The sequence below is a fragment of the Cyprinus carpio genome, chromosome A14, assembly GCF_018340385.1.
Source record: "Cyprinus carpio isolate SPL01 chromosome A14, ASM1834038v1, whole genome shotgun sequence".
Classification (NCBI taxonomy): Eukaryota; Metazoa; Chordata; class Actinopteri; order Cypriniformes; family Cyprinidae; genus Cyprinus; species Cyprinus carpio.
The window spans coordinates 20414522-20424672 of record NC_056585.1 but is presented as its reverse complement, the minus strand read 5'-3'; the positions used below and the strand labels follow the sequence as shown (position 1 = coordinate 20424672).

Below are 10151 nucleotides of genomic sequence, written 5' to 3'. Positions count from 1 at the left end.
AACTTGATAACATGCCTCAGTTGGCCTCCATGAATGGTTCATTATGTCTGGGGTTTCAGAGACCCATATAAAATATGAATGTGGTGAGTTTTACACAAGATTCTTTGACCGTGTATGCACTGTAAAGAGGGATTCAAGTTACTGTGTTTATTTTTCATTTTATTTTTCTGCTATACGTTTTTGTAGCAACAAGGTTAATGAAATAGCTATGAGAGTTATTGAGTAATAATAAAGTCTATAAGTTTGAAGCATTATAACATAAAAATAAAAGGGAAAATAAGATGTCTAATATTAATATATATACAAACAGAAACCAATAAATCTCAAAACAGATATGAGTGTTAATAAAACAAGTACATTACGTATTTTTTTATTAGAAGTCTTTGAAACAGTAGGCTGTAAGTTTCCATCCATTTATGAAGATTCGTTATTTATGTATTTATAATAAGGTTCTTTGTTATTTGTGGAAAACGCACACTTAAAAAAAAAAAAAAAGAAAACAAGGCATGTTCAGTTCTTGTCGCATTAAGCGATGCTCCAGGTCCTCGTGCTGTTAATGACACTGCCTCACTAGTATCGCGCAGATCCCGCGCAAACGACCCGTCCTCTCCTCAGCACCGCAGCGCGCGCACACACACACAGAGAACAGAGGAGTGGTACAGTCCTTGGCTCCATCACATGTGTTTCTGACACAGCTAGAACTAATGCTTCTGGGCTTTGTGCCTCTGGGTTCGCCGGGTCCAGGTCGTTGTCTCGTAATTTAGACTGTGTGTGTGGCCGGTCGTTCGCGGAGGAATTTCCCCCGCTCGAGAGCACTCTCGAATGTGTGAGAGACGCGGGAAGGCGTGACTGCAGGAAATTTATCGTCCTAACCGTTATTTTACCTCACCTCACAGCTGCTCCTTTTAATAAGTTTGGATACCTACTGTAAAGTTTTTATTCATCTCGTTTCACTACAATGGGGATCTAAGCCGAATTTTACGAGGTAAGAAATTATATGAGAAACAGTGTCAGGTCACTTTTGTTTAATGTTGTCTTGACTTGTTAGTAATTGCAGTTGGTTAACGTGTGCCAGTATGTTGGGGAATTATATTATATACAAACGTACAGCCTTTCAAATAGGTTAGAGTATTTTATTGACCCGTTTGCAGCTGTAATTTACAAGTTGAAGTACTCAGTGTCCTCGTACACTTTAATGGCATTGAATTCCGCCCAGCTGCACGGAAATAGCCGGACACAAATTTATAGCATTTCGCAACCTTGTGAGTGGCATAATGATGGAAAACGTGAATAGGATGGTTTAGGAGCGGACCGAGGACCTGTCCTACTGTATGTGCCACAGCCTCTTTCTGTAGGCTACTTGACACACCATGAAAAGGTTTGCAAATGTAATCGAGAACAAATAGGTAGTTAACAATTGATCTACAATGCATAAAACCATGGTGCGGATTATAGGGGTGTCTTTCAGGGCTTGAACTTCCCCAAAGGAAGTCAAAGGAAAATGTTGGGGTGGTGTCTTGGGGGACGCTAGGCTATTTATTTCCATACAAAAGTAGGTCTCAGAGTTTTTAGTAGCCTACTGCTAAAAAGTTTGATGTGACAAGTTAGTCAGAGCACTTATTTTGCCAAGTAAATGTGCCGAACAGAAGTCCCATTCGATACTGCGATCAGTTTCGGGCATTAGGCTGGGTTGATAAATCCCGTCAATATGTGTATCATTTTAAAGGTACATGAATACATCACAAAATATTCAGTGGTGTGTTTAAAAAGTGTTTTCCCCTTTTTCTATTTCTTTCTTTTTCTATTTCTTTTTCTTTTGTTTAAAAAATTTGGCGCCACTAGCACAGTTAGCTAAACGGCAAGTTCCGATCTCCGTTGCGAGACAATTTCCACAGACTGCGCTCCATAAATTATCTTTTACATTTAGTAATTTTACATATGTATAAAATATTTCTATTAAACAACCGTCCATTTAAAAAGCCTTTTCTAGGTATAATTTACACATTAGACAAAAATATTATTATATCCAGAAATGTTAGACTACGGCGATTTGAATACGTATGGGTTAATTCCACATTTGGTTATCATATTTAATTTGGTCGTTCCTATGCCATAGTATTCACCTCGCTGACCTGATGCTGGATGCACAGGCTCAGCCCGCGTGAAGAGCCTAAAGATGCATCGATGAAACATGATAACGTGATCTCAATTTAAATTACAAGACACAAGCATTACAACCAGCTTTAATGTTCCCTTTGTGTATGAGACAAGGAGAATTGAGAAAATATCTTCAAATCCAGATTGCACTGGTCTAGTTAATCTGATCCTTGGTTTAGGCTATAGGCTCCTTAAAGGAGCCAGTCCATACGAGTGACTAAACAGCGAGTCCAATTAAACATTATGGTCTCAGATTACTTGTACATGGAAATGAGCATATCACCAATTGGGCTCATTTGTCATTCTGGGCACTGGTGGCACAAAGCGATTTACGAGACAATACATAATCAAATCAGTTCAACAAGGCTTATATTAATGGACACTCATTATTGTCTCAGATACATATTATTGAACATTTATCAAGGTAAGGTAAGACTAAAATTGATTTTGAAATCTTTTTTATTTATTTATTTTTTTCACTAGCATTGATTCATTCTAACCATATTTCCATATTTTATCCCAAAAGGCTTGTGCACGGCGGAACAAAAGAAACACAACATCAGGATTTGTTGTGACGGAAAAGATACTCACAGTAAAGGCCTGCCATTTTGATTTGTGCTCTGATGAAGTCGATCATAATACAGAAGCAGCATGTAGTTGATGCTTACATTCACATTCTCTAGATCCATAGATTGATATTCTTTTGACACATTGAGAAGAAGACAATGCTGCTTTGAAGTCCAACAAATTCTCAGCCAGTTCATGTTATGATTTTACAGTTTTTGTGGCAAATTGAAAATAGAGGTCACATTGTGAACATAGACCCTTGATTGCATAGAAAACACATGGCCGCATCATCCTCTGATTAGGGAAGAGTGCACACGTCGCCTAGTTGGGGGCTGAAAAAGGGCAGAGAGTGAGGGGAAAAAACAAAGTGAGAAAAAAACACATGAAAAAAAAACAAAAAGTCACTAATGTCAGTTGCTTATTTAGAAGATATTGTCTCTCTTATGTATCACATATTCAGCCAGGAAGAGAGTGTTATAGCCTTTACCTTTTCAGTTCAAATAACACTCAGGCCAACTAAAAAAGAAGAGAGTAGAAGTCAAGCTTCAATGAAGTGAAAGGTTGCATTCAGCCATGCTCCATGCTTTATAAATCATGTGGCCCTCTTATTTAGTGTGTTTACTGCGTAGTAAAAAACTCGAAGTTAGTGCTTTTATATGCTGTACCATCAAGTATGACATCCTAAAATAAAAACAAATGTTTGCAGAACTAAATCATAATAATGACAGGCCTCTTATATGTTACAATAGTAAGTCTTGCAAGTCTTCATATTCTTTCCTTGGTATTTATCCAATATTTCCATCTGTAAATGGCAATTTTGTGCATTCTGCTTGTTTTAAAAATGCTCTGAAGGACTAGTCAATTCTACACTGACATTTTTGGCAGTTTTTTTAACTAGGGAAGCTATGGTCACTTCTTTCAATATTTGTTTATTTGCTTGAGCCCTCCATGTGAAGGTGCTTTTTTAGTCCAGCGCAGAGAGAGATAGAGTGAATAAGACTGTGTGTGTGTCTATGAAAGTAGTTCAGCCATCAGTGCCTATTTCAACAGTGCTAAGTAAACAGGCGCAGGTTAATGTACCCTGACAAACACACACTGCCAGCATGCCAGCCTCTGCGTATCACATTTACACTATATTTATTTTGCATAATCACACTGGACAGACCCAATCTCTGTCGGCTTAACATTGTCCTGGTTATCACAGCCTGTAAAGGATTAATCAGATTTATCGTTCATACAAAAACGTCCCTATGTCCCATATTTTTTAAATGTGGAGGATCCGAACATTGTCTTTGGCTGAAATCCATTTATAGCATTTGCATAAGATTTATCTGTTTTTAGCCATTACATGCTTCGACTAAGAAGCACACAAACAAATGCTTTAGCAAACAAGTAAGCGTAGATACCAGAAGGCAGGCACAAATACATCTTGCTCAATGCTTGCTTAAAGCAACAAAGTTTAACACCCCAGAGAACTAAAGGCTAATCAATTTAAAGTCACTGTTATAAAATCAGAGATGTTGTACTGTTTGCCAGCAGCTGCAGTTACAGGATCCTACGGCCGAACTGACATCTGATTTCCCTCGTGAACTCCAGCACGTCAACAAGACTTTACACATATTGATTAACTGTTGTCATTTAAAGTTGCCTTGCCACTAAAGCTGGAGTGGTGGACAAATCAAGAATTTAAAAAAAAAATGCAGTGACTCAAACGCATGCAAAGTAAGCCTCAAAGGACTGGACTGTCTCAGCAAGAGCAAGTGCTTTTGATGGATGTATGAAAAAGTGGTTTTGTGTAATGTTGCAATAAAGTTGGCATGTAGTGTTTTAAATTGTGGTGCTTAGTTTATTAAGGACATGGTTGAAATTGAATTTATGAAATTTGTAATCCTGGAGTTTTTTTTATTTTATTTTATTTACCTTTTTGCTAGTATTGTTGTGTATCAAATCTACGTTTATTAGCTAAAATCCAGGCACATTTTATTTTGAGACAAGCTGAAATAAATGTCAGCCAATGTCTCTTGTGCATTGTGCCTCTGTGTGCTTATTAGTACTGAATTGTGATGGATTGTTACCTGCAGCATATGTCTTTACATGACACTTTACATGATTTTACAAGAGCCAGAGTTGTGATATATTGCAATCGCAGTTGTATCTCGAAACTTTTTGTCTCTTTGTAGTGTCTAGAAAGCGTCTTTGCATTTCTGGTCATGCATTTCGTTTCACCCTAAGGGATAAGAACATTGTGGATTGTGCTTGTGTGTGTATGTGTGTATGCAAGCCAACTGCTACAAGTCAGAGACATTCTCTGTGTGCTATAGATGTCCTAAAGTCCATGACAGACTTGGCTGCCTGCAGTACACTTTTCCATCCTCCATAACATATTTGTTTCTTTTCCTAGCAGTCTTAAATTCTCTCTCATTCTCTTTTTTTGCTTTTCCCCCATCTTCACCCACCCTCCCACACCCCCGACACCACTCTCCAATTTGCTGTGGAGCTCTCTTGCCTGCCTCCTGCTGTGTTGGAGGCAGCCTATGATTTGCCACAAGCAGGAAGTGCGCTGACCAGGCAATGAAACTCGCCAGTATCCTTCTTCCAAACTGCCTCAGCTCTGGAACCAAGGGATTTACATTAATGTCCTGCAGAGATGACAGTCAAAAGCTAATGCTATATATGAGAACAAAAACTGAAGAGAAAAATGGGAATGGGTATAATATGAGAAATGAGTTGGGAGATGCATGTGGCACAAATCATATTCTGTAAAGAAATTAAATTGATGATTTTTTAAAAATTCAGTTCAGGATGGAGTACATTCATTTGGATTAGGAATTTCTAGTGTGGTGTGATTAGGTTTGTTTGCAGCTGAATAGTTGAAAAACAGCTAAGAGGAAAAGCCGATGTCACATGTATAATTTGCGGTGAAAACCATTTCAGGTGATTACTACGGAGCCCTGCACATGGCATGCAGGAAAAAAATAGTAGTAAAAACTTCCATCACCACTCAAGGGAACACTGTTGGCCATAATGCTAGCAATCAAGATTGTAAACATTGGTGATCTATATTGATTGTATATGAATTGAATGTATGTGGATTTGTGTGAATGCATAGATAAAAGTACTGTTTTCTGTTTGTGCATGTTTCTGGATATATTAATATATACATATTACATAGCCTATGCAGAAACATGCAGAAACAGAAAACATTATTTTTATCCGTTATGTTTCTTTATATTCCAAAGTGACTTAAACAGAGCCAAAAGTGCACACATTTAGATTTGAGCTGAATGAGATAGGTACGTGAGCCCAAGTTTATTTGTACAACACATTTTCTACACACTGATAGTTTCAGTTTCACTTTAAATAAATGATTTAAGGCTTGGGATTTCCACTATAATTTGTGTTTGCATTATACTTATATTTTTCATTACGGTTTTGTTCTGAATAGCATTAAATTTTAAGGATTTGTTGAGTGAGGAGAATTAAAATACATGTTTATAGTGTTTATATTGTTTGTAAATTGTTCATTTTATTTACAGATATTTTAGATTATTTGAAGAGTTTCGTTGCATAACGAGATATATCCATTTTGAGAAATGTTGGTTATTTGACATTATTATTTAAGACATCAACAGTCAAGTTCATTCACAATTTTTTGTACATTAAACTATTACTTGAGCTCAGTGAAAGCCAGGGACACAATATTCTTCAAATCCAGGATATTTTTTATTTAATTTTATGTCCATAAATAGTTCATAAATAAGTCAAAAAACATGCCAAAATGCAACATATTTATCTTAACATTGTCAAACATCTTAAATTGGTTAAAAAAAACAATACATCATAAATATATGGAATAGTATATACAAAGATTGATTAATAATAATAAGATTCTGAGTTAGTTTTGGCCAGAACATTTTTTTTGCAAAACGCTATATATCCACCTTAGGCTATATTCTACTACTGTAATACCATTAAGAAAAGCTAGTGAATCAATGTTTTGTTTGTGTGTGTGTGTGTGTGTGTGTGTGTGTGTGTGTGTGTGTGTGTGTGTGTGTGTGTGTGTGTGTGTGTGTGTGTGTGTGTGTGTGTGTGTGTGTGTGTGTGTGTGTGTGTATTTTCTTGAGTCTGATCAGTGACGTAGCCTACGTGACTGACAGCTCGCCTACAGTATAAACAATAAAATGGTAAACGTTTTTTAGTTAGCCTATTGAATCCTCTTTTTAAAAATACATGTTTTTTTTGTTTTGATATTATCGTTAAATCACTGAGCTAACTCGGAGCACTTCACCGGCGGTGACTCTCTCCTCGCGTGACATCCTGAGCTCGCGCAGCATCCTGAACGTTCTGTAGCCTAACCGTTATATCGCACTTTGTAAAGAAACTGGGCTGGCGGATATCGCGTTTTGTGAAAAAATACATTTTATAGTAGGCCTAAAATGTACATTTGTTAAATCTTATTAATGGCAGCAATTCACACATAGATTAAGGTACATCTGAACAGTGATTTCCAATAATAAAATCCAAATGTCAAAAAATGGCGTTTATCGCGTTTTGCAACCGAACTCTTCATTTCTTAATGTAACAATGTGCCTTGGACACAAATGTGCAATTTTTACCTGGTGCAACTTCAGTGCATGCGTATTGAATGCCTGTATATATATATAGAAACATGCACAAAAAATATTTTTGCCCTTATATGATAAATCTCTTGTGAATCATACAGCTGCAGTGCAGAAGCATGAGGTTATCATCAGAACTGAGGGCATAATAAAAAAAAAAAACATGGTAGTGCCATGTGAGACATTTCAATGAAATGTTTTTTTTTTTTTAATAAGAAGCTGTGATCTTTGTATTCTGATACTGAGTGTGCTATCATGACCTATATAACCTCGGTGCCCACTGCCCACCTCTTCAAATGCTGACACAAGGAGAATTGTAAAAGTTTTGCCTTATCATTTTAAGGCCCATGCCGAAACACGTTTTCATGCAGAAATTGCCCATTTAATTGCAAAGTGGAGTAATTAAAATACTTTTTCAAAACAACCATTGAACCATCTTGTAATTTTGTTTATTATTGTGCAGTCTAAGAAAATACTAGGTGTCTTGTTGCTCTTAAAGCAATAATTTGGGATCACTCAAACCATTTAGTCATCTCTGAGGAAGCTGCACATCCTATTTGATGTTTTCAGACAAAATATCAGACATAACCATTAATGCTCTAAATTAAATCTCACCGGCAAACCTCTTACTCCAAATGCATTGAAGAAAAGCACAGCCTTGAGGTCATGAATACTGAAAAAGAGGAACACAAGTGAATGTCTCTTCCTCCAGGCCTGTGCACATCTGTGTCTGCTGTGTCGCATCACCGCCGTGATGCGGGGGTGGTGAAAATGACGACCCCCAGACAATGGTGGCACTATCCCAGGGTGCAGCGGTGTAGTGTGGGAACAGGCACTGGCTAATGGAAGCGTGCCCTTGTTTCCCGTCTGTATTTTTTCTTCCCGTTGTCTCACAGTGAGTGAGTGGCTGGGCTGGGCTCAGGGAGAGCAGTGCAGCACATGAATTATGCAAAGATGTCAAAGAAAGCTATTGTCGGTGGTGGCGGCCACACTAAAGCTCAGAGCGGCTGAGTTGGGGGTGGCGGCAATGGAGGGGAGGTGTTCTGTATTTCTTCAGGCTATGTGCACTTAGTATCCTGGAGCGAACTTTAGTGGCTGGTCGCGGGCCATAGTCCCTCACTGCAGAACACAAGATCAAGGGGGTGTGGTTGGATCCACATCTAGGGAGATTGGTAGGTTTAGGGGTGGAGACGGGTAGGTTTAGGTTTATGTAAGGTGGGAGGAGTTGGATCTGGATCCACGCTGCCTGGATTTTGTGTTCTGCAGCGAGGACCATCTCTCATCGGCTGTGGAGGACGATTTGAAGGATTTGGGCAGAATGATTAAAGAAAGGGTTCCAGATGGGAGAGTAAGCCAGTGAAATGATGGAGGAGGACACTGTTGATGCAGACATAAAAATGATTTTGATTCAATTAAAGTGTCATGCATCCTAATGAGATGATAACACTGGAGAAACCAACTTATATTTTCACCTTTACTGTTTGTAAAATTGTGGGTGTTAAATGAATTCTTAATCTTAATGTAGGGAGTTATACAATTTATGCTTGTGCAGTTCTATATAATCATAGGCATAAATAAACAATGTAGCTGCCATAGATGTTAACAACAGTTAGGTGCCATCTGGGTACTCTGTCATAGAAAGAGATTTTACACACTACCACTGAGAATTTATGTACACCGTACTAAATAATGAGCACGATTACTCACTGTCTGTATGGTGAAACCATGCCATTAATGATCACCAAAGTGTTTTCTATAAATTTTCTCTCAAAAAACTTACTGTACCAGGGTATTTTATTTTGTGCATTTTGTTCACAGCATCCCTCTCCCAGGAGGCAACTCATTTGGAGTGATGTATGATTTGACCCATTCTTAAGTTGTATCTGGATAATAGATAAATCAGGAAAGTGCAGATTTAACTCTGGATGTTTGTTGCAGTCTCAGGTTTCTGTCTGACTCAAGCCTATTTTGACCTGTGAGACACTGTGTTTTAGTGAGTGCTACAAAAAATCTTACTATTTGGTGAGATTATATGTGAGACTATAAATTTTGAGTGTATCAGATTTTTCCTATTTGGTCCTATTTCTCCTCTCAAAAGTTGTTAGGTTGAGTTAAATTTTAAAAAAAAATTGTTTTTTTTTTTTTCCACTTTCACATTTTTACTGTCTGTAGTAAAATATGAAATTAGTCTTATTACTTTTTCTATTACTTTTTATTTCAATTAGATGTGATTATTTATATATATATATATATATATATATATATATATATATATATATATATATATATATATATATATATATATATATATATATATCTATATGAATGTACAGTATGTATGTATAAATACAGTTTTCAATAATAAGCAGTGTTCCCCAAAAAAGTTTACATTACACTCTTAAAGGTAAAGGTATAAAAAGGGAGTTTTCACAGCGATGCCATAGAACAACCATTTTGGGTTTTGCATAGAATCCTTTAAGTGAACAGTTCTTAAAAGAACCTTCTTTTTATCTTAGTGTGATTTTAAAGACTCTTAAAGGGATAGTTCACCCAAAAATCAAAATTATGTCATTAATGACTCACCCCCATGTCGTTCCAAACCCGTGAGACCTCCGTTCATCTTCGGAACACAGTATAAGATATTTTAGATTTAGTCCGAGAGCTTTCTGTCCCTCCATTGAGAATGTATGTACGGTATACTGTCCACGTCCAGAAAGGTAATAAAAACATCTTCAAAGTAGTCCATGTGACATCAGAGGGTCCATTAGAATTTTTTGAAGCATCGAAAATACATTTTGGTCCAAAAAT

At 37.1% G+C, this 10151-nt stretch overlaps 1 protein-coding gene across 3 annotated transcripts in view; it reads left to right on the top strand.

Moving 5' to 3' along the window:
• Positions 1-531: 531 nt before the first annotated feature.
• The window catches only part of LOC109084564 (teneurin-3-like), a 109846-nt gene continuing 100226 nt past the window's right edge, over positions 532-10151 (top strand). For all 3 annotated transcript variants that reach the window (XM_042770178.1, XM_042770177.1, XM_042770176.1), the window contains exon 1: positions 532-985. The gene's annotated coding sequence lies outside the window, so the exon portion shown is untranslated. The remainder of the gene's footprint in view (positions 986-10151) is intronic.